The sequence below is a fragment of the Schistocerca serialis genome, unplaced genomic scaffold (assembly GCF_023864345.2).
Source record: "Schistocerca serialis cubense isolate TAMUIC-IGC-003099 unplaced genomic scaffold, iqSchSeri2.2 HiC_scaffold_1362, whole genome shotgun sequence".
NCBI lineage: Eukaryota > Metazoa > Arthropoda > Insecta > Orthoptera > Acrididae > Schistocerca > Schistocerca serialis.
In genome coordinates this window covers 46,308,756-46,335,981 of record NW_026047583.1, presented here as the reverse complement: position 1 = coordinate 46,335,981, position 27,226 = coordinate 46,308,756, and positions in this window count along the sequence as shown.

Here is a 27,226-nt window from a genome sequence, read left to right as displayed (position 1 = left end):
CCATTCCTGTGACACTAGTTATAGATTCCGATGCTTCACTTCAGGTTTACTGTAACCCTCTGACCTTCTTACTGACGATGAAACACAGAAATTGCTTCGGAATTAAATACAAAAGGCACAATGCCGACTTAAGTACAAGAAGATTGATTCATCTTACTGTCTACGTTTTGAACCATTCCTGTGACACTAGTTATAGATTCCGAAGCTTCACTTCAGGTTTACTGTATCCCTCTGACTTTCTTATTGACGATGAAACACAGAAATTGCATCGGAATTAAATACAAAAGGCACAATGCCGCCTCAAGTACTAAAAGACTGGCTCTTCTTACTGTCTATGCATTGAACCTTTCCTATGACACCGGTTTTAGATTCCGATCCTTCACTTCAGGTTTACTGTATCCCTTGGCCATTCTTATTGACGACGAAAAACAGAAATTGCATCGGAATTAAATAGAAAAGGTTCAATGCCGGGTTAAGTACAAGAAAACTGACTCTTCTTACAGCCTATGATTTGAACCATTCCTGTGACACTAGTTATTGATTCCGATGCTTCACTTCAGGTTTACTGTATCACTCTGACCTACCCATTGACGATGAAACACAGATATTGCATTGGAATTAAATACAAAAGGCACAATGCCGACTTAAGTACAAGTAAACTGACTCTTCTTACTGTCTATGTTTTGAACCATTCCTGTGACTCTAGTTATAGATTCCGCTGCTTCACTTCAGGTATACTGTATCCCTCCAACCTTCTTATTGACAATGAAACACAGAAATTGCATCGGAATTAAATAGAAAAGGCACAATGACGACTTATGTACAAGAAAACTGACTCTTCTTACTGTCTATGTTTTGAACCATTCCTGTGACATTAGTTACAGATTCTGATGCTTCACTACAGGTTTACTGAATCCCTCTGACCTTCTTATTGACGATGAATCACAGAAATTGCATCGGAATTAAATACAAAGGGCACAATGCCGACTTAAGTACAAGAAAACTAACTCTACTTACTGTCTATCTTTTGAACCCATCCTGTTACACTAGTTATAGATTCCGATGCTTCACTTCAGGTTTACTGTATCCCTCTGACCTTCTTATTGACGATGAAACACAGAAATTGCATCGGAATTAAATACGAAAGGCACAATGCCGACTTAAGTACAAGTAAACTGACTCTTCTTACTGTCTATGTTTTGAACCATTCCTGTGCCATTAGTTACAGATTCTGATGCTTCACTTCAGGTTTACTGTATCCCTCTGACCTTCGTATTGACGATGAAACACAGAAATTGCATCGGAATAAAAACAAAAGGCACAAAGCCGACTTAAGTACAAGAAGACTGACTCTTCTTACTGTCTACGATTTGAACCATTCCTGTGACACTAGTTATAGATTCCGATGCTCCACTTCAGGTTTACTGTATCCCTCTGGTTTTCTTACTGACGATGAAACACTGAAATTGCATCGGAATTACATAGAAAAGGCACAATGCCGACTTAAGTACAGGAAAACTGACTCTTCTTACTGTCTATGTTTTGAACCATTCCTGTGACACTAGTTATAGGTTCCGATGCATCACTTCAGGTTTACTGTATCCCTCTGACCTTGTTATCGACGATGAAACACAAAAATTCCATCGGAATTAAATACAAAAGGCACAATGCCGACTTAATTATAGGAAAACTGACACTTCTTACTGTCTATGCTTTGAAACATTCCTGTGACACTAGATATGGATTCCTATGCTTCACTTCAGGTTTACTGTATCCCTCTGACCTTCTTATTGACGATGAAACAGAGATATTGAATCGGAAATAAATACAAAAGACACAGTGCCGCCTCAAGTACAAAAAGACTGGCTCTTCTTACTGTCTATGATTTGAACCTTTCCTATGAGACCAGTTTTATATTCCGAAGCTTTACTTCAGGTTTACTGTATCATTTGGCCATTCTTATTGACGACGAAACACGGAAATTTTATCGGAATTAAATAGAAAAGGCACAATGCCGACCTAAGTACAAGAAAACTGACTCTTCTTACTGTCTATGTTTTTATCCATTCCTGGGACACTACTTATAGATTCCGTTGCTTCACTTCAGGTTTAATGTATCCCTCTGACCTTCTTATTGACGATGAAACACAGAAATTGCTTCGGAATTAGATACAAAAGGCACAATGCCGATTTAAGTACAAGAAAACTGACTCTTCTTACTGTCTATGTTTTGAACCATTCCTGTGACATTAGTTACTGATTCTGATGCTTCGCTTCAGGTTTACTGTATCCCTCTGACCTTCTTATTGACGATGAAACACAGAAATTGCATCGGAATTAAATACAAAGGGCACAATGCCGACTTAAGTGCAAGAAAACTGACTCTTCTTACTGTCTATGTTTTGAACATTTCCAATGAGACCGGTTTTAGATTCCGATGCTTCACTTCAGGTTTACTGCATCCCTTGGCCATTCTTATTGACGACGAAACACAGAAATTGCATCGGAATTAAAAAGAAAAGGTTCAATGCCGGGTTAAGTACAAGAAAACTGACTCTTCTTACTGTCTATGTTTTGAACCATTCCTGTGACACTAGTCATTGATTCCGATGCTTCACTTCAGGTTTACTGTATCACTCTGACCTACCCATTGACGATGAAACACAGATATTGCATTGGAATTAAATACAAAAGGCACAAAGCCGACTTAAGTACAAGAAGATTGACACTTCTTACTGTCTACGATTTGAATCATTCCTGTGACACTAGTTATAGATTCCGATGCTTCACTTCTGGTTTACTGTATCCCTCTGACCTTCATATTGACGATGACACACAGAAATTGCAACGGAATACAAACAAAAGGCACAAAGCCGACTTAAGTACAAGAAGACTGACTCTTCTTACTGTCTACGATTTGAACCATTATTGTGACACTAGATATAGATTCCGATGCTTCACTTCAGGTTTACTGTATCCCTCTGGCTTTCTTATTGACGATGAAACACTGAAATTGCATCGGAATTAAATACAAAATACACAATGCCGACTGAAGTACAAAAAGACTGGCTCCTCTTACTGACTATGTTTGAACCTTTCCTATAAGACCGGTTTTAGATTCCGATGCTTCACTTCAGGTTTACTGTATCCCTTGGCCCCTCTTATTGAGGACGAAACTTAGAAATTGCATCGGAATTACATAGAAAACGCACAATGCCGACTTAAGTACAAGAAAACTGACTCTTCTTACTGTCTATGTTTTGAACCATTCCGGTGACACTAGTTATAGATTCCGATGCTTCACTTCAGGTTTACTGTATCCCTCTGACCGTCTTATTGACGATGAAACACAGAAATTGCATCGGAATTAAATACAAAAGGTATAATGCAGACTCAAGTACAAGAAGACTGGCCCTTCTTACTGTCTATGTTTTGAAACTTTCCCGTGAGACCAGCTTTAGATTCCGATGCTTCACTTCAAGTTTACTGTATCCCTTGGACATTCTGATTCACGACGAAACACAGAAATTGCATCGGAATTAAATAGCAATGTCACAATGCCGGATTAAGTACAAGAAAACTGACTCTTCTTACTGTCATTGTTTTGAACCATTCCTGTGACACTAGTTATAGATACCGATGCTTCACTTCAGGTTTACTGTATCCCTCTGACCGCCTGATTGACGATGAAACACAGAAATTGCATCGGAATTAAATACAAAAGCCAAAATGCAGACTCAAGTACAAGAAGACTGGCTCTTCTTACTGTCTATGTTTTGAACCTTTCCTGTGAGACCGGTTTTAGATTTCTATGCTTCACTTCAGGTTTACTGTATCCCTTGGACCTTCTTATTCACGACGAAACACAGTAATTGCATCGGAATTAAGTAGAAAAGGTTCAATGCCGGGTTAAGTACAAGAAAACTGTCTCTTCTTACTGTCTATGTTTTGAACCATTCCTGTGACACTAGTTATTGATTCCGATGCTTCACTTCAGGTTTACTGTATCCCTCTTACCTTCTTATTGACGACGAAACACAGAAATTGCATCGGAATTCTATAGAAAATGCACAATGCCGACTTAAGTACAAGAAAACTGACTCTTCTTACTGTCTATGATTTGAACCATTCCTGTGACACTAGTTATAGATTCCGATGCTTCACTTCAGGTTTACTGGATCCCTCTGACCTTCTTATCGACGACGAAACACTGAAATTGCATCGCAATTCAATACAGAAGACACAATGCCTACTTAAGTACAAGAAAACTGATTCTTCTTACTGTCTATGATTTGAACCATTTCTGTGACTCTAGTTATAGATTCCGATGCTTCACTTCAGGTTTACTGTATCCCTCCGACCTTCTTATTGACAATGAAACACAGAAATTGCATCGGAACTAAATAGAAAAGGCACAATGCCGACTTATGTACAAGAAAACTAACTCTTCTTACTGTCTATGTTTCGAAACATTCCTGTGACACTAGTTATAGATTCCGATGCTTCACTTAAGGTTTACTGTATCCCTCTGACCTTCCTATTGACGATGAAACACAGAAATTGCATCGGAATTAAATACAAAAGGCACAATGCCGATTTAGGTACAAGAAAACTGACTCTTCTTACTGTCTATGTTTTGAACCATTCCAGTGACATGAGTTACAGGTTCCGATGCTTCACTTCAGGTTTACTGTATCCCTCTGACCTTCTTATTGACGATGAAACACAGAAATTGCATCGGAAATAAATACAAAGGGCACAATGCGGACTTAAGTACAAGAAAACTAACTCTACTTACTGTCTATGTTTTGAACCATTCCTGTTACACTAGTTATAGATTCCGATGCTTCACTTCAGGTTTACTGTATGCCTCTGACCTTCTTATTGACGATGAAACACAGAAATTGCATCGGAATTAAATACGAAAGGCACAAGGCCGACTTAAGTACAAGTAAACTGACTCTTGTTACTGTCTATGTTTTTAACCACTCCTGTGACACTAGTTATAGATTCCGATGCTCCACTTCAGGTTTACTGTATCCCTCTGACCTTCTTATTGACGATGACACACAGAAATTGCATCGGAATACAAACAAAAGGCACAAAGCCGACTTAAGTACAAGAAGACTGACTCTTCTTACTGTCTACGATTTGTACCATTCCTGTGACACTAGTTATAGATTCCGATGCTTCACTTCAGGTTTACTGTATCCCTCTGGCTTTCTTATTGACGATGAAACACTGAAATTGCATCGGAATTAAATACAAAATTTACAATGCTGACTGAAGTACAAAATGACTGGCTCCTCTTACTGTCTATGTTTTGAATTTATCGTATGAGACCGGTTTTAGATTCCGATGCTTCACTTCAGGTTTACTGTATCCCTTGGCCATTCTTATTGACGACGAAACACAGAAATTGTATAGGAATTAAATATAAAAGGCACATTGCCGACTTAAGTACAAGAAAACTGACTTTTCTTACTGTCTATGTTTTGAACCATTCCTGTGACACTAGTTACACATTCCGATGCTTCATTTCAGGTTTACTGTATCCCTCTGACCGTCTGATTGACGATGAAACACAGAAATTGCATAGGAATTAAATACAAAAGGGACAATGCAGACTCAAGTACAAGTAGACTGGCTCTTCTTACTGTCTATGTTTTGAACCTTTCCTGTGAGACCGGTTTTAGATTCCGATGCTTCACTTCAGGTTTACTGTATCCCTTGGACCCTCTTATTCACGACGAAACACCGATATTGCATCGGAATTAAATAGAAAAGGTACAATGCCGGGTTAAGTACAAGAAAACTGACTCTTCTTACTGTCTATGTTTTGAACCATTCCTGTGACACTAGTTATAGATTCCGATGCTTCACTTCAGGTTTCCTGTATCCCTCTCACCTTCTTATTGAGGATGAAACGCAGAAATTGCATCGCAATTCAATACAAAAGGCACAATGCCTACTTAAGTACAAGAAAACTGATTCTTTTTACTGTCTATGATTTGAACCATTGCTGTGACTCTAGTTATAGATCCGATGCTTCACTTCAGGTTTACTGTATCCCTCTGGTTTTCTTATTGACGATGAATCACTGAAATTGCATCGGAATTAAATACAAAATTAACATTGCCGACTGAAGTACAAAAAGACTGGCTCCTCTTACTGTCTATGCTTTGAACCTTTCCTATGACACCGGTTTAGATTCCGATGCTTCACTTCAGGTTTACTGTATCCCTTGGCCCCTCTTATTGACGACGAAACACAAAAATTGCATCGGAATTACATAGAAAAGGCACAATGCCGACTTAAGTACAAGAAAACTGACTCTTCTTACTGTCTATGTTTTGAACCATTCCGGTGACACTAGTTATAGATTCCAATGCTTCACTTCAGGTATACTGTATCCCTCTGACCGTCTTATGGACGATGAAACACAGAAATTGCTTCGGAATTAAATACAAAAGGTAAAATGCAGACTCAAGTACAAGAAGACTGGCCTTTCTTACTGTCTATGTTTTGAAACTTTCCCGTGAGACCAGTTTTAGATTCCGATGCTTCACTTCAGGTTTACTGTATCCCTTGGACCTTCTGATTCACGACGAAACACAGAAATTGCATCGGAATTAAATAGCAATGGCACAATGCCGGATTAAGTACAAGAAAACTTACTCTTCTTACTGTCATTGTTTTGAACCATTCCTGTGACACTAGTTATAGATTCCGATGCATCACTAAAGGTTTACTATATCCCTCTGACCTTCTTATTGACAATGAAACACAGAAATTACATCGGAATTAAATACAAAAGCCACAATGCCGACTTAATTATAGGAAAACTGACACTTCTTACTGTCTATGCCATGAAACATTCCTGTGACACTAGATATGGATTCCTATGCTTCACTTCAGGTTTACTGTATCCCTCTGACCGTCTGATTGACGATGAAACACAGAAATTGCATCGGAATTAAATACAAAAGCCAAAATGCAGACTCAAGTACAAGAAGACTGGCTCTTCTTACTGTCTATGTTTTGAACCTTTCCTGTGAGACCGGTTTTAGATTTCTATGCTTCACTTCAGGTTTACTGTATCCCTTGGACCTTCTTATTCACGACGAAACACAGAAATTGCATCGGAATGAAGTAGAAAAGGTTCAATGCCGGGTTAAGTACAAGAAAACTGTCTCTTCTTACTGTCTATGTTTTGAACCATTCCTGTGACACTAGTTATTGATTGCGATGCTTCACTTCAGGTTTACTGTATCACTCTGACCTACCCATTGACGATGAAACACAGATATTGCATTGGAATTAAATACAAAAGGCACAATGCCGACTTAAGTACAAGTAAACTGACTCTTCTTACTGTCTATGTTTTGAACCATTCCTCTGACACTAGTTATAGATTCCGATGCTTCACTTCAGGTTTACTGTATCCCTCTTACCTTCTTATTGACGACGAAACACAGAAATTGCAACGGAATTCTATAGAAAATGCACAATGCCGACTTAAGTACAAGAAAACTGACTCTTCTTACTGTCTATGTTTTGAACCATTCCTGTGACACTAGTTATAGATTCCGGAGCTTCACTTCAGGTTTACTGGATCCCTCTGACCTTCTTATCGACGACGAAACACTGAAATTGCATCGCAATTCAATACAGAAGACACAATGCCTACTTAAGTACAAGAAAACTGATTCTTCTTACTGTCTATGATTTGAACCATTCCTGTGACTCTAGTTATAGATTCCGATGCTTCACTTCAGGTTTACTGCATCCCTCCGACCTTCTTATTGACGATGAAACACAGAAATTGCATCGGAACTAAACAGAAAAGGCACAATGCCGACTTATGTACAAGAAAACTAACTCTTCTTACTGTCTATGTTTTGAAACATTCCTGTGACACTAGTTATAGATTCCGATGCTTCACTTAATGTTTACTGTATCCCTCTGACCTTCCTATTGACGATGAAACACAGAAATTGCATCGGAATTAAATACAAAAGGCACAATGCCGATTTAGGTACAAGAAAACTGACTCTTCTTACTGTCTATGTTTTGAACCATTCCAGTGACATTAGTTACTGATTCTGATGCTTCACTTCAGGTTTACTGTATCCCTCTGACCTTCTTATTGACGATGAAACACAGAAATTGCATCGGAATTAAATACAAAGGGCACAATGCGGACTTAAGTACAAGAAAACTAACTCTACTTACTGTCTATGTTTTGAACCATTCCTGTTACACTAGTTATAGATTCCGATGCTTCACTTCAGGTTAACTGTTATCCCTCTGACCTTCTTATTGACGATGAAACACAGAAATTGCATCGGAACTAAATAGAAAAGGCACAATGCCGACTTATGTACAAGAAAACTAACTCTTCTTACTGTCTATGTTTTGAAACATTCCTGTGACACTAGTTATAGATTCCGATGCTTCACTTAAGGTTTACTGTATCCCTCTGACCTTCCTATTGACGATGAAACACAGAAATTGCATCGGAATTAAATACAAAAGGCACAATGCCGATTTAGGTACAAGAAAACTGACTCTTCTTACCGTCTATGCTTTGAACCATTCCAGTGACATTAGTTACAGATTCTGATGCTTCACTTCAGGTTTACTGTATCCCCCTGACCTTCTTATTGACGATGAAACACAGAAATTGCATCGGAAATAAATACAAAGGGCACAATGCGGACTTAAGTACAAGAAAACTAACTCTACTTACTGTCTATGTTTTGAACCATTCCTGTTACACTAGTTATAGATTCCGATGCTTCACTTCAGGTTTACTGTATCCCTCTGGTTTTCTTATTGACGATGAATCACTGAAATTGCATCGGAATTAAATACAAAATTCACATTGCCGACTGAAGTACAAAAAGACTGGCTCCTCTTACTGTCTATGCTTTGAACCTTTCCTATGACACCGGTTTAGATTCCGATGCTTCACTTCAGGTTTACTGTATCCCTTGGCCCCTCTTATTGACGACGAAACACAAAAATTGCATCGGAATTACATAGAAAAGGCACAATGCCGACTTAAGTACAAGAAAACTGACTCTTCTTACTGTCTATGTTTTGAACCATTCCGGTGGCACTAGTTATAGATTCCAATGCTTCACTTCAGGTATACTGTATCCCTCTGACCGTCTTATGGACGATGAAACACAGAAATTGCTTCGGAATTAAATACAAAAGGTACAATGCAGACTCAAGTACAAGAAGACTGGCCTTTCTTACTGTCTATGTTTTGAAACTTTCCCGTGAGACCAGTTTTAGATTCCGATGCTTCCCTTCAGATTTACTGTATCCCTTGGACCTTCTGATTCACGACGAAAAACAGAAATTGCATCGGAATTAAATAGCAATGGCACAATGCCGGATTAAGTACAAGAAAACTGACTCTTCTTACTGTCATTGTTTTGAACCATTCCTGTGACACTAGTTATAGATTACGATGCATCACTAAAGGTTTACTATATCCCTCTGACATTGTTATTGACAGTGAAACACAGAAATTACATCGGAATTAAATACAAAAGCCACAATGCCGACTTAATTATAGGAAAACTGACACTTCTTACTGTCTATGCCTTGAAACATTCCTGTGACACTAGATATGGATTCCTATGCTTCACTTCAGGTTTACAGTATCCCTCTGACCTTCTTATTGACGATGAAACCGAGAAATTGCATCGGAAATAAATACAAAAGGCACAATGCCGCCTCAAGTACAAAAAGACTGGCTCTTCTTACTGTCTATGCTTTGAACCTTTCCTATGAGACCAGATTTAGATTCCGATGCTTCACTTCAGGTTTACTGTATCCCTTGGCCATTCTTATTGACGACGAAACACAGAAATTGCATCGGAATTAAATAGAAGAGGCACAATGCCTACCTAAATACAAGAAAACTGACCCTTCTTACTGTCTATGTTTTGAACCATTGCTGTGACACTAGTTATAGATTCCGATGCTTCACTTCAGGTTTACTGTATCCCTCTGACCGTCCGATTGACGATGAAACACAGAAATTGCATCGGAATTAAATACAAAAGCCAAAATGCAGACTCAAGTACAAGAAGACTGGCTCTTCTTACTGTCTACGGTTTGAACCTTTACTGTGAGACCGGTTTTAGATTTCTATGCTTCACTTCAGGTTAACTTTATCCCTTGGACCTTCTTATTCACGACGAAACACAGAAATTGCATCGGAATTGAGTAGAAATGGTTCAATGCCGGGTTAAGTACAAGAAAACTGACTCTTCTTACTGTCTATGTTTTGAACCATTCCTGTGACACTAGTTATTGATTGCGATGCTTCACTTCAGGTTTACTGTATCACTCTGACCTACCCATTGACGATGAAACACAGATATTGCATTGGAATTAGATACAAAAGGCACAATGCCGACTTAAGTACAAGTAAACTGACTCTTCTTACTGTCTATGTTCTGAACCATTCCTCTGACACTAGTTATAGATTCCGATGCTTCACTTCAGGTTTACTGTATCCCTCTTACCTTCTTAGTGACGACGAAACACAGAAATTGCATCGGAATTCTATAGAAAATGCACAATGCCGACTTAAGTACAAGAAAACTGACTCTTCTTACTGTCTATATTTTGAACCATTCCTGTGACACTAGTAATAGTTTCCGATGCTTCACATCAGGTTTACTGCATCCCTCTGACCTTATTGTTGACGATGAGACACAGGAATTGCATCACAATTAAATACAAAAGGCACAATCCCGACTTAAGTACAAGAAAACTGACTCTTCTTACTGTCTATGTTTTGAACCATTCCTGTGACACTAGTTATAGATTCCGATGCTTCACTTCAGGTTTACTGTATCCCTCTGACTTTCTTATTGACGATGAAACACTGAAATTGCATCGGAACTAAAAGCAATAGGAACAATGCCGACTTAAGTACAAGAAGACTGACTCTTCTTACTGTCTATGTTTTGAACCATTCCTGTGACACTAGTTATAGATTCCGATGCTTCACTTCAGGTTTACTGTATCATTCTAACCTTTTTATTGACGATGAAACACAGAAATTTAATCGGAAGTAAATACAAATGGCACAATGCCGACTTATGTACAAGAAAACTGACTCTCCTTACTGTCTATATTTTGAACCACTCCTGTGACACTAGTTATAGATTCCGAAGCTTCACTTCAGGTTTACTGTATCCCTCTGACCTTCTTATTGACGATGAAACGCAGAAATTCCATCGGAACTAAATAGAAAAGGCACAATGCCAACTGAAGTACAAGAAAACTGACCCCTCTTACTGTCTATGTTTCTAACCATTCCTGTGACACTAGTTATAGATTCCGATGCTTCACATCAGGTTTACTGTATTCCTATGACGTTCTTATTCGCGATGAAACACAGAAATTTCATCGGAATTAAATACAAAAGGCACAATGCCGACATAAGTACATGAAAACTGACTCTTCTTACTGTATTTCTTTTGAACCATTCCTGTGACACTAGTAATAGTTTCCGATGCTTCACATCAGGTTTACTGTATCCCTCTGACCTTATTGTTGACGATGAGTCACAGAAATTGCATCAGAATTAAATACAAAAGGCACAATCCCGACTTAAGTACAAGAAAACTGACTCTTCTTACTGTCTATGTTTTGAACCATTCCTGTGACACTAGTTATAGATTCCGATGCTTCACTTCAGGTTTACTGTATCCCTCTGACTTTCTTATTGACGATGAAACACTGAAATTGCATCGGAATTAAAAGCAATAGGAACAATGCCAACTTAAGTACAAGAAGACTGACTCCTCTTACTGTCTATGTTTTGAACCATTCCTGTGACACTAGTTATAGACTCCGATGCTTCACTTCAGGTTTACTGTATCCCTCTTACCTTCTTAGTGACGACGAAACACAGAAATTGCATCGGAATTCTATAGAAAATGCACAATGCCGACTTAAGTACAAGAAAACTGACTCTTCTTACTGTCTATATTTTGAACCATTCCTGTGACACTAGTAATAGTTTCCGATGCTTCACATCAGGTTTACTGCATCCCTCTGACCTTATTGTTGACGATGAGACACAGGAATTGCATCACAATTAAATACAAAACGCACAATCTCGACTTAAGTACAAGAAAACTGACTCTTCTTACTGTCTATGTTTTGAACCATTCCTGTGACACTAGTTATAGATTCCGATGCTTCACTTCAGGTTTACTGTATCCCTCTGACTTTCTTATTGACGATGAAACACTGAAATTGCATCGGAACTAAAAGCAATAGGAACAATGCCGACTTAAGTACAAGAAGACTGACTCTTCTTACTGTCTATGTTTTGAACCATTCCTGTTACACTAGTTATAGATTCCGACGCTTCACTTCAGGTTTACTGTATCATTCTGACCTTTTTATTGACGATGAAACACAGAAATTTAATCGGAAGTAAATACAAATGGCACAATGCCGACTTATGTACAAGAAAACTGACTCTCCTTACTGTCTATATTTTGAACCACTCCTGTGACACTAGTTATAGATTCCGAAGCTTCACTTCAGGTTTACTGTATCCCTCTGACCTTCTTATTGACGATGAAACGCAGAAATTCCATCGGAACTAAATAGAAAAGGCACAATGCCAACTGAAGTACAAGAAAAATGACCCCTCTTACTGTCTATGTTTCTAATCATTCCTGTGACACTAGTTATAGATTCCGATGCTTCACATCAGGTTTACTGTATTCCTATGACGTTCTTATTCGCGATGAAACACAGAAATTTCATCGGAATTAAATACAAAAGGCACAATGCCGACATAAGTACATGAAAACTGACTCTTCTTACTGTATTTCTTTTGAACCATTCCTGTGACACTAGTAATAGTTTCCGATGCTTCACATCAGGTTTGCTGTATCCCTCTGACCTTATTGTTGACGATGAGACACAGAAATTGCATCAGAATTAAATACAAAAGGCACAATCCCGACTTAAGTACAAGAAAACTGACTCTTCTTACTGTCTATGTTTTGAACCATTCCTGTGACACTAGTTATAGATTCCGATGCTTCACTTCAGGTTTACTGTATCCCTCTGACTTTCTTATTGACGATGAAACACTGAAATTGCATCGGAATTAAAAGCAATAGGAACAATGCCAACTTAAGTACAAGAAGACTGACTCCTCTTACTGTCTATGTTTTGAACCATTCCTGTGACACTAGTTATAGATTCCGATGCTTCACTTCAGGTTTACTGTATCCCTCTGACCATCTTATTGACGATGAAACACAGAAATTGCATCGGAATTAAATACAAAAGGCACAATGCCGAATTAAGTACAAGAAAACTGACTCTTCTTACTGTCTACGTTTTGAACCGTTCCTGTGACACTAGTTATAGATTCCGATGCTTCACTTCAGGTTTACTGTATCCCTCTGACCTTCTTATTGACGATGAAACACAGAAATTCCATCGGAATTAAATACAAAAGGCACAATGCCGACATAGGTACAAGAAAACTGACTCTTCTTACTTTCTATGTTATGAACCATTCCTGTGACACTACTTATAGATTTCGATGCTTCACTTCAGGTTTACTGTATCCCTCTGACCTTCTTATTGACGATGAAACACAGAAATTGCATCGGAATTAAATACAAAACGCACAATGCCGACTTAAAAACAGGAAAACTGACTCTTCTTACTGCCTATGTTTTGAGCCACTCCTGTGACACAAGTTATAGATTCCGATGCTTCACTTCAGGTTTACTGTATCCCATTGACCTTCTTATTGACGATGAAACACAGAAATTGCATCGGAATTAAATAGAAAAGGCACAATGCCGACTTAAGTACAAGGAAGCTGACTCTTCTTACTGTCTATGATTTGAACCATTCCTGAGACACTAGTTATAGATTCCGATGCTTCACTTCAGGTTTACTGTAACCCTCTGGCCTTCTTATTGACGACGAAACACAGAATATGCATCGGAATTCATTAGAAAAGGCACAATGCCTACTTAAGTACAAGAAAACTGATTCTTCTTACTGTCTGTGTTTTCAACCATTCCTGTGACACTAGTTACTGATTCCGATGTTCCACTTCAAGTTTACTGTATCCCTCCGACCTTCTTATTGACGATGAAACACAGAAATTGCATCGGAATTAAATACAAAGGGCACAATGCCGACCTAAGTACAAGAAAACCGACTCTTCTTACTGTCGATGTTTGAACCATTCCTGTGACACTAATTATAGATTGCGATGCTTCACTTCAGGTTTACTGTATCCCTCTGACCTCCTTATTGACGATGAAACACAGAAATTGCATCGGAATTAAATAGAAAAGGCACAATGCCGACTTAAGTACAAGAAAACTGACTCTTCTTACTGTCTATGATTTGAACCATTCCTGTGGCACTAGTTATAGATTCCGATGCTTCACTTCAGGTTTACTGTATCCCTCTGATCTTCTTATTGACGATGAAACACAGAAATTGCATCGGAATTCTATACAAAAGGCACAATGCCGACTTAGGTACGAGAAAACTGGCTCTTCTTACTGTCTATGTTTTGAACCATTCCTCTGACACTAGTTAAAGATTCCGATGCTTCATTTCAGGCTTATTGTATCCCTCTGACCTTCTTATTGATAATGAAACACAGAAATTGCATCGGAATTAAATACGAAAATCACAATGCCGACTTAAGTACAAGAAAACTGATTCATCTTACTGTCTATGTTTTGAACCATTCCTGTGACACTAGTTATAGATTCCGATGCTTCACCTCAGGTTTACTGTATCCCTCTGACCTTCATATTCACGATGAAACACAGAAATTGCATCGGAATTAAATACAAAAGGCACAATGCCGACTTAAGTACAAGTAAACTGACTCTTCTTACTGTCTATGTTTTGAACCTTTCCTGTGACACTAGTTATAGATTCCGATGGTTCACATCAGGTTTACTGTATTCCTCTGACCTTCTTATTGACGATGCAACACCGAAATTGCATCGGAATTTAAAAAAAGGGCACAATGCCGACTTAAGTACAAGAAAACTGACTCTTCTTACTGTCTATGATTTGAACCATTCCTGTGACACTAGTTATAGATTCCGATGCTTCACTTCAGGTTTACTGTATCCCTCTGACCTTATTGACGACGAAACACAGAAATTGCATCGGAATTCAATAGAAAAGGCACAATGCCCACTTAAGTACAAGAAAACAGATTCTTCTTACTGTTTATGTTTTGAACCATTCCTGTGACACCAGTTATAGATTCCGATGCTTCACTTCAGGTTTACTGTATCCCTCCGACCTTCTTATTGACGATGAAACACAGAAATTGCATCGGAATTAAATACAAAGGGCACAATGCCGACCTAAGTACAAGAAAACCGACTCTTCTTACTGTCTTTGATTGAACCATTCCTGTGACACTAGTTATATATTCCGATGCTTCACATCAGGTTTACTGTATCCCTCTGACCTTCTTATTGACGATGAAACACAGAAATTCCATCGGAATTAAATACAAAAGGCACAATGCCGACTTAGGTACAATAAAACTGACTCTTCTTACTTTCTATGTTTTGAACCATTCCTGTGACACTAGTTATAGATTTCGATGCTTCACTTCAGGTTTACTGTATCCCTCTGACCTTCTTATTGACAATGAAACACAGAAATTGCATCGGAATTCTATACAAAAGGCACAATGCCGACTTAAGTACAAGAAAACTGACTCTTCTTACTGTCTATGTTTTGAACCATTCCTGTGACACTAGTTATAGATTCCGAAGCTTCACTTCAGGTTTACTGTATCCCTCTGATCTTCTTATTGACGATGAAACACAGAAATTGCATCGGAATTCTATACAAAAAGCACAATGCCGACTTAGGTACGAGAAAACTGGCTCTTCTTTCTGTCTATGTTTTGAACCATTCCTCTGACACTAGTTATAGATTCCGATGCTTCACTTCAGGTTTATTGCATTCCTCTGACCTTCTTATTGACAATGAAACACAGAAATTGCATCGGAATTTAATACAAAAATCACAATGCTGACTTAAGTACAAGAAAACTGACTCATCTTACTGTCTATGTTTTGAACCATTCCTGTGACACTAGTTATAGATTCCGATGCTTCACCTCAGGTTTACTGTATCCCTCTGACCTTCATATTGCCGATGAAACACAGAAATTGCATCGGAATTAATTACAAAAGGCACAATGCCGACTTAAGTACAAGAAGACTGACTCTTCTTACTGTCTATGTTTGAACCATTCCTGTGACACTAGTTATAGATTCCGATGCTTCACATCAGGTTTACTGTATTCCTATGACCTTCTTATTCGCGATGAAACACAGAAATTTTATCGGAATTAAATACAAAAGGCACAATGCCGACATAAGGACATGAAAACTGACTCTTCTTATTGTCTTTGCTTTGAACCATTCCTGTGACACTAGTAATAGATTCCGATGCTTCGCTGCAGGTTTACTGTATCCCTCTGACCTTATTGCTGACGATGAGACACAGAAATTGCATCAGAATTAAATACAAAAGGCACAATCCCGACTTAAGTACAAGAAAACTGACTCTTCTTACTGTCTATGTCTTGAACCATTCCTGTGACACTAGTTATAGATTCCGATGCTTCACTTTAGGTTTACTGTATCCCTCTGACTTTCATATTGACGATGAAACACAGAAATTGCATCGGAATTAACTGCAATAGGAACAACGCCGACTTAAGTACAAGAAGACTGACTCTTCTTACTGTATATGTTTTGAACCGATCCTGTGACTCTAGTTATAGATTCCGATGCTTCACTTCAGGTTTACTGTATCCCTCTGACAGTCTTATTGACGATGAAACACAGAAATTTCATTGGAATTAAATGCAATAGGAACAATGCCGACTTATGTACAAGAGGACTGACTCTTCTTACTGTCTATGTTTTGAACCATTCCTGTGACACTAGTTATAGATTCCGATGCTTCACTTTAGGTTTACTGTATCCCTCTGACCTTCTTATTGACGATGAAACACAGAAATTGCATCGGAATTAAATACAAAAGGAACAATGCCGAATCAAGTACAAGAAGAGTGGCTCTTCTTACTGTCTATGTTTGAACCATTCCTGTGACACTAGTTATAGATTCCGATGCTTCACTTCAGGTTCACTGTATTACTCTGACCTACTTGTTGGCGATGAAACACAGAAATTGCATCGGAATTAAATACAAAATGCACTATGAAGACTCAAGTACAAGAAGGCTGGCTCATCTTACTGTCTATGATTTTACCATTCCTGTGACACAAGTTATAGATTCCGTTGCTTCTCTTCAGGTTTACTGTATCCCTCTGACATTCTTATTGACGAGGAAACACAGAAATAGCATCGGAATTAAATAGAAAAGGCACAATGCCGGCATAAGTACAAGAACACTGACTCTTTTTACTGTCTATGTTTTGAACCATTCCTGTGACACTAGTTATAGTTTCCGATGCTTCACTTCAGGTTTACTGTATCCCTCTGACCTTCTTATTGACGATGAAACACAGAAATTGCATCGGAATTAAATACAAATGGCACAATGCCGACTTAAGAACAAGAAAACTGATTCATCTTACTGTCTATGTTTTGAACCACTCCTGTGACACTAGTTATAGATTCCGATGCTTCACTTCAGGTTTACTGTATCCCTCTGACTTTCCTATTGCCGATGAAACACAGAAATTGCATCGGAATTAAATAGAAAACGCGCAATGCCGACTTAAGTACAAGAAAACTGACTCTTCTTACTGTTTATGTTTTGAACTATTCCTGTGACTATAGTTATAGATTCCGATGCTTCGCTTCAGGTTTACTGTATCCCTCTGACCTTCTTATTGTCGATGAAACACAGAAATTGCAATGGAATTCTATACAAAGGGCACAATGCCGACTTAAGTACAAGTACACTGACTCATGTTACTGTCTATGTTTTGAACCATTCCTGTGTCACTAGTTATAGATTCCGATGTTTCACTTCAGGTTTACTGTATCATTCTGACCTTTTTATTGACGATGAAACACAGAAATTTAATCGGAAGTAAATACAAATGGCACAATGCCGTCTTATGTACAAGAAAACTGACTCTTCTTACTGTCTATATTTTGAACCACTCCTGTGACACTAGTTATAGATTCCGAAGCTTCACTTCAGGTTTACTGTATCCCTCTGACCTTCTTATTGACGATGAAACATAGAAATTGCATCGGAATTAAATACAAAGGGCACAATGCGGACTTAAGTACAAGAAAACTAACTCTACTTACTGTCTATGTTTTGAACCATTCCTGTGACATTAGTTACAGATTCTGATGCTTCACTTCAGGTTTACTGTATCCCTCTGACCTTCTTATTGACGATTAAACACAGAAATTGCATCGGAATAAAATACAAAAGGCACAATGCCGACTTAAGTACAAGTAAACGGACTCTTCTTACTGTCTACGTTTTGAACCATTCCTGTGACACTAGTTATAGATTCCGATGCTTCACTTCAGGTTTACTGTATCATTCTGACCTTTTTATTGACGATGAAACACAGAAATTTAATCGGAAGTAAATACAAATGGCACAATGCCGACTTATGTACAAGAAAACTAACTCTTCTTACTGTCTATATTTTGAACCACTCCTGTGACACTAGTTATAGATTCCGAAGCTTCACTTCAGGTTTACTGTATCCCTCTGACCTTCTTATTGACGATGAAACGCAGAAATTCCATCGGAACTAAATAGAAAAGGCACAATGCCAACTGAAGTACAAGAAAACTGACCCCTCTTACTGTCTATGTTTCTAACCATTCCTGTGACACTAGTTATAGATTCCGATGCTTCACATCAGGTTTACTGTATTCCTATGACCTTCTTATTGACGATGAAACGCAGAAATTCCATCGGAACTAAATAGAAAAGGCACAATGCCAACTGAAGTACAAGAAAACTGACCCCTCTTACTGTCTATGTTTCTAACCATTCCTGTGACACTAGTAATAGTTTCCGATGCTTCACATCAGGTTTACTGTATCCCTCTGACCTTATTGTTGACGATGAGACACAGAAATTGCATCTGAATTAAATACAAAAGGCACAATCCCGACTTAAGTACAAGAAAACTGACTCTTCTTACTGTCTATGTTTTGAACCATTCCTGTGACACTAGTTATAGATTCCGATGCTTCACTTCAGGTTTACTGTATCCCTCTGACTTTCTTATTGACGATGAAACACTGAAATTGCATCGGAATTAAAAGCAATAGGAACAATGCCGACTTAAGTACAAGAAGACTGACTCCTCTTACTGTCTATGTTTTGAACCATTCCTGTGACACTAGTTATAGATTCCGATGCTTCACTTCAGGTTTACTGTATCCCTCTGACCATCTTATTGACGATGAAACACAGAAATTGCATCGGAATTAAATACAAAAGGCACAATGCCGAATTAAGTACAAGAAAACTGACTCTTCTTACTGTCTATGTTTTGAACCGTTCCTGTGACACTAGTTATAGATTCCGATGCTTCACTTCAGGTTTACTGTATCCCTCTGACCTTCTTATTGACGATGAAACACAGAAATTCCATCGGAATTAAATACAAAAGGCACAATGCCGACATAGGTACAAGAAAACTGACTCTTCTTACTTTCTATGTTATGAACCATTCCTGTGACACTACTTATAGATTTCGATGCTTCACTTCAGGTTTACTGTATCCCTCTGACCTTGTTATTGACGATGAAACACAGAAATTGCATCGGAATTAAATACAAAACGCACAATGCCAACTTAAAAACAGGAAAACTGACTCTTCTTACTGCCTATGTTTTGAACCACTCCTGTGACACAAGTTATAGATTCCGATGCTTCACTTCAGGTTTACTGTATCCCATTGACCTTCTTATTGACGATGAAACACAGAAATTGCATCGGAATTAAATAGAAAAGGCACAATGCCGACTTAAGTACAAGAAAGCTGACTCTTCTTACTGTCTATGATTTGAACCATTCCTGAGACACTAGTTATAGATTCCGATGCTTCACTTCAGGTTTACTGTAACCCTCTGGCCTTCTTATTGACGACGAAACACAGAATATGCATCGGAATTCAATAGAAAAGGCACAATGCCTACTTAAGTACAAGAAAACTGATTCTTCTTACTGTCTATGTTTTCAACCATTCCTGTGACACTAGTTACAGATTCCGATGTTCCACTTCAAGTTTACTGTATCCCTCCGACCTTCTTATTGACGATGAAACACAGAAATTGCATCGGAATTAAATACAAAGGGCACAATGCCGACCTAAGTACCAGAAAACCGACTCTTCTTACTGTCTATGTTTGAACCATTCCTGTGACACTAATTATAGATTGCGATGCTTCACTTCAGGTTTACTGTATCCCTCTGACCTCCTTATTGACGATGAAACACAGAAATTGCATCGGAATTAAATAGAAAAGGCACAATGCCGACTTAAGTACAAGAAAACTGACTCTTCTTACTGTCTATGATTTGAACCATTCCTGTGGCACTAGTTATAGATTCCGATGCTTCACTTCAGGTTTACTGTATCCCTCTGACCTTCTTATTAACGACGAAACACAGAAATTGCATCGGAATTCAATAGAAAAGGCACAATGCCTACTTAAGTCCAAGAAAACTGATTCTTCTTACTGTCTATGTTTTGAAACATTCCTGTGCCACTAGTTATAGATTCCCATGCTTCACTTCAGGTTTACTGTATCCTTCCGACCTTCTTATTGACGATGAAACACAGAAATTGCATCGGAATTAGATACAAAGGGCACAATGCCGACCTAAGTACAAGAAAACCGACTCTTCTTACTGTCTATGTTTGAACCACTCCTGTGACACTAGTTATAGATTCCGATGCTTCACATCAGGTTTACTGTATCCCTCTGACCTTCTTAATGACGATGAAACACAGAAATTCCATCGGAATTAAATACAAAAGGCACAATGCCGACTTAGGTACAAGAAAACTGACTCTTCTTACTTTCTATCTTTTTAACCATTCCTGTGACACTAGTTATAGATTTCGATGCTTCACTTCAGGTTTACTGTATCCCTCTGACCTTCTTATTGACGATGAAACACAGAAATTGCATCGGAATTCTATACAAAAGGCACAATACCGACTTAAGTACAAGAAAACTGACTCTTCTTACTGTCTATATTTTGAACCATTCCTGTGACACTAGTTATAGATTCCGATGCTTCACTTCAGGTTTACTGTATCCCTCTGATCTTCTTATTGACGATGAAACACAGAAATTGCATCGGAATTCTATACAAACGGCACAATGCCGACTTAGGTACGAGAAAACTGGCTCTTCTTACTGTCTATGTTTTGAACCATTCCTCTGAAACTAGTTAAAGATTCCGATGCTTCATTTCAGGCTTATTGTATCCCTCTGACCTTCTTATTGATAAAGAAACACAGAAATTTGCTTTGGAATTAAATACAAAAATCACAATGCCGACTTAAGTACAAGAAAACTGACTCATCTTACTGTCTATGTATTGAACCATTCCTGTGACACTAGTTATAGATTCCGATGCTTCACCTCAGGTTTACTGTATCCCTCTGACCTTCATATTGACGATGAAACACAGAAATTACATCGGAAATAAATACAAAAGGCACAATGCCGACTTAAGTACAAGTAAACTGACTCTTCTTACTCTCTTTGTTTTGAACCATTCCTGTGACACTAGTAATAGATTCCGATGCTTCACTTCATGTTTACTGTATCCCTCTGACTTTATTGTTGACTATGAGGCAAAGGAAATGCATCGGAATTAAATACAAAACGCACAATCCCGACTTAAGTACAAGAAAACTGACTCTTCTTACTGTCTATGTTTTGAACCATTCCTGTGACACCAGTTATAGATTCCGATGCTTCACTTCAGGTTTACTGTATCCCTCTGACCTTCTTATTGACGATGAAACACAGAAATTCCATCGGAATTAAATACAAAAGGCACAATGCCGACTTAGGTACAAGAAAACTGACTCTTCTTACTTTCTATGTTTTGAACCATTCCTGTGACACTAGTTATAGATTTCGATGCTTCACTTCAGGTTTACTGTATCCCTCTGACCTTCTTATTGAAGATGAAACACAGAAATTGCTTCGGAATTCTATACAAAAGGCACAATGCCGACTTAAGTACAAGAAAACTGACTCTTCTTACTGTCTATCTTTTGAACCATTCCTGTGACACTAGTTATAGATTCCGATGCTTCACTTCAGGTTTACTGTATCCCTCTGACCTTCTTATTGACGATGAAACACAGAAATTGCATCGGAATTAATTACATATGGCACAATGCCGACTTAAGGACAAGAAAACTGATTGATCTTACTGTCTATGTTTTGAACCACTCCTGTGACACTAGTTATAGATTCCGATACTTCACTTCAGGTTTACTGTATCCCTCTGACTTTCCTATTGACGATGAAACACAGAAATTGCATCGGAGTTAAATAGAAAACGCTCAATGCCGACTTAAGTACAAGAAAACTGACTCTTCTTACTGTCTATGTTTTGAACCATTCCTGTGACTCTAGTTATAGATTCCGATGCTTCACTTCAGGTTTACTGTATCCCTCTGACCTTCTTATTGACGATGAAACACAGAAATTGCATCGGAATTCTATACAAAAGGCACAATGCCGACTTAAGTACAAGAAAACTGACTCATCTTACTGTCTTTTTTTTTAACCATTCTTGTGACACTAGTTAATTGATTCCGATGCTTCACTTCAGGTTTACTGTATCCCTCTGATCTTCTTATTGACGATGAAACACAGAAATTGCATCGGAATTCTATACAAAAGGCACATTGCCGACTTAGGTACAAGAAAGCTGGCTCTTCTTACTGTCTATGTTTTGAACCATTCCTCTGACACTAGTTATAGATTCCGATGCTTCACTTCAGGGTTATTGTATCCCTCTGACCTTCTTATTGACAATGAAACACAGAAATTGCATCGGAATTAAATACGAAAATCACAATGCCGACTTAAGTACAAGAAAACTGATTCATCTTACTGTCTATGTTTTCAACCATTCCTGTGACACTAGTTATAGATTCCGATGCTTCACCTCAGGTTTACTGTATCCCTCTGACCTTCATATTCACGATGAAACACAGAAATTGCATCGGAATTAAATACAAAAGGCACAATGCCGACTTAAGTACAAGTAAACTGACTCTTCTTACTGTCTATGTTTTGAACCTTTCCTGTGACACTAGTTATAGATTCCGATGGTTCACATCAGGTTTACTGTATCCCTCTGACCTTCTTATCGACGATGAAACACCGAAATTGCATCGGAATTTAAAAAAAGGGCACAATGCCGACTTAAGTACAAGAAAACTGACTCTTCTTACTGTCTATGATTTGAACCATTCCTGTGACACTAGTTATAGATTCCGTTGCTTCACTTCAGGTTTACTGTATCCCTCTGACCTTATTGACGACGAAACACAGAAATTGCATCGGAATTCAATAGAAAAGGCACAATGCCCACTTAAGTACAAGAAAACAGATTCTTCTTACTGTTTATGTTTTGAACCATTCCTGTGACACCAGTTATAGATTCCGATGCTTCACTTCAGATTTACTGTATCCCTCCGACCTTCGTATTGACGATGAAACACAGAAATTGCATCGGAATTAAATACAAAGGGCACAATGCCGACCTAAGTACAAGAAAACCGACTCTTCTTACTGTCTTTGATTGAACCATTCCTGTGACACTAGTTACAGATTCCGATGCTTCACATCAGGTTTACTGTATCCCTCTGACCTTCTTATTGACGATGAAACACAGAAATTCCATCGGAATTAAATACAAAAGGCACAATGCCGACTTAGGTACAATAAAACTGACTCTTCTTACTTTCTATGTTTTGAACCATTCCTGTGACACTAGTTATAGATTTCGATGCTTCACTTCAGGTTTACTGTATCCCTCTGACCTTCTTATTGACAATGAAACACAGAAATTGCATCGGAATTCTATACAAAAGGCACAATGCCGACTTAAGTACAAGAAAACTGACTCTTCTTACTGTCTATGTTTTGAACCATTCCTGTGACACTAGTTATAGATTCCGAAGCTTCACTTCAGGTTTACTGTATCCCTCTGATCTTCTTATTGACGATGAAACACAGAAATTGCATCGGAATTCTATACAAAAAGCACAATGCCGACTTAGGTACGAGAAAACTGGCTCTTCTTTCTGTCTATGTTTTGAACCATTCCTCTGACACTAGTTATAGATTCCGATGCTTCACTTCAGGTTTATTGCATTCCTCTGACCTTCTTATTGACAATGAAACACAGAAATTGCATCGGAATTTAATACAAAAATCACAATGCTGACTTAAGTACAAGAAAACTGACTCATCTTACTGTCTATGTTTTGAACCATTCCTGTGACACTAGTTATAGATTCCGATGCTTCACCTCAGGTTTACTGTATCCCTCTGACCTTCATATTGACGATGAAACACAGAAATTGCAACGGAATTAAATACAAAAGGCACAATGCCGACTTAAGTACAAGAAGACTGACTCTTCTTACTGTCTATGTTTGAACCATTCCTGTGACATTAGTTATAGATTCCGATGCTTCACATCAGGTTTACTGTATTCCTATGACCTTCTTATTCGCGATGAAACACAGAAATTTTATCGGAATTAAATACAAAAGGCACAATGAAGAAACATAAGGACATGAAAACTGACTCTTCTTGTTGTCTTTGCTTTGAACCATTCCTGTGACACTAGTAATAGATTCCGATGCTTCGCTGCAGGTTTACTGTATCCCTCTGACCTTATTGCTGACGATGAGACACAGAAATTGCATCAGAATTAAATACAAAAGGCACAATCCCGACTTAAGTACAAGAAAACTGACTCTTCTTACTGTCTATGTTTTGAACCATTCCTGTGACACTAGTTATAGATTCCGATGCTTCACTTTAGGTTTACTGTATCCCTCTGACTTTCATATTGACGATGAAACACAGAAATTGCATCGGAATTAACTGCAATAGGAACAACGCCGATTTAAGTACAAGAAGACTGACTCTTCTTACTGTATATGTTTTGAACCGATCCTGTGACTCTAGTTATAGATTCCGATGCTTCACTTCAGGTTTACTGTATCCCTCTGACAGTCTTATTGACGATGAAACACAGAAATTGCATTGGAATTAAATGCAATAGGAACAATGCTGACTTATGTACAAGAGGACTGACTCTTCTTACTGTCTATGTTTTGAACCATTCCTGTGACACTAGTTATAGATTCCGATGCTTCACTTCAGGTTTACTGTATCCCTCTGACCTTCTTATTGACGATGAAACACAGAAATTGCATCGGAATTAAATACAAAAGGAACAATGCCGAATCAAGTACAAGAAGAGTGGCTCTTCTTACTGTCTATGTTTGAACCATTCCTGTGACACTAGTTATAGATTCCGATGCTTCACTTCAGGTTTACTGTATCCCTCTGACCTTCATATTCACGATGAAACACAGAAATTGCATCGGAATTCAATACAAAAGGCACAATGCCGACTTAAGTACAAGTAAACTGACTCTTCTTACTGTCTATGTTTTGAACCTTTCCTGTGACACTAGTTATAGATTCCGATGGTTCACATCAGGTTTACTGTATCCCTCTGACCTTCTTATTGACGATGAAACACCGAAATTGCATCGGAATTTAAAAAAAAGGGCACAATGCCGACTTAAGTACAAGAAAACTGACTCTTCTTACTGTCTATGATTTGAACCATTCCTGTGACACTAGTTATAGATTCCGTTGCTTCACTTCAGGTTTACTGTATCCCTCTGACCTTATTGACGACGAAACACAGAAATTGCATCGGAATTCAATAGAAAAGGCACAATGCCCACTTAAGTACAAGAAAACAGATTCTTCTTACTGTTTATGTTTTGAACCATTCCTGTGACACCAGTTATAGATTCCGATGCTTCACTTCAGATTTACTGTATCCCTCCGACCTTCGTATTGACGATGAAACACAGAAATTGCATCGGAATTAAATACAAAGGGCACAATGCCGACCTAAGTACAAGAAAACCGACTCTTCTTACTGTCTTTGATTGAACCATTCCTGTGACACTAGTTATAGATTCCGATGCTTCACATCAGGTTTACTGTATCCCTCTGACCTTCTTATTGACGATGAAACACAGAAATTCCATCGGAATTAAATACAAAAGGCACAATGCCGACTTAGGTACAATAAAACTGACTCTTCTTACTTTCTATGTTTTGAACCATTCCTGTGACACTAGTTATAGATTTCGATGCTTCACTTCAGGTTTACTGTATCCCTCTGACCTTCTTATTGACAATGAAACACAGAAATTGCATCGGAATTCTATACAAAAGGCACAATGCCGACTTAAGTACAAGAAAACTGACTCTTCTTACTGTCTATGTTTTGAACCATTCCTGTGACACTAGTTATAGATTCCGAAGCTTCACTTCAGGTTTACTGTATCCCTCTGATCTTCTTATTGACGATGAAACACAGAAATTGCATCGGAATTCTATACAAAAAGCACAATGCCGACTTAGGTACGAGAAAACTGGCTCTTCTTTCTGTCTATGTTTTGAACCATTCCTCTGACACTAGTTATAGATTCCGATGCTTCACTTCAGGTTTATTGCATTCCTCTGACCTTCTTATTGACAATGAAACACAGAAATTGCATCGGAATTTAATACAAAAATCACAATGCTGACTTAAGTACAAGAAAACTGACTCATCTTACTGTCTATGTTTTGAACCATTCCTGTGACACTAGTTATAGATTCCGATGCTTCACCTCAGGTTTACTGTATCCCTCTGACCTTCATATTGACGATGAAACACAGAAATTGCAACGGAATTAAATACAAAAGGCACAATGCCGACTTAAGTACAAGAAGACTGACTCTTCTTACTGTCTATGTTTGAACCATTCCTGTGACATTAGTTATAGATTCCGATGCTTCACATCAGGTTTACTGTATTCCTATGACCTTCTTATTCG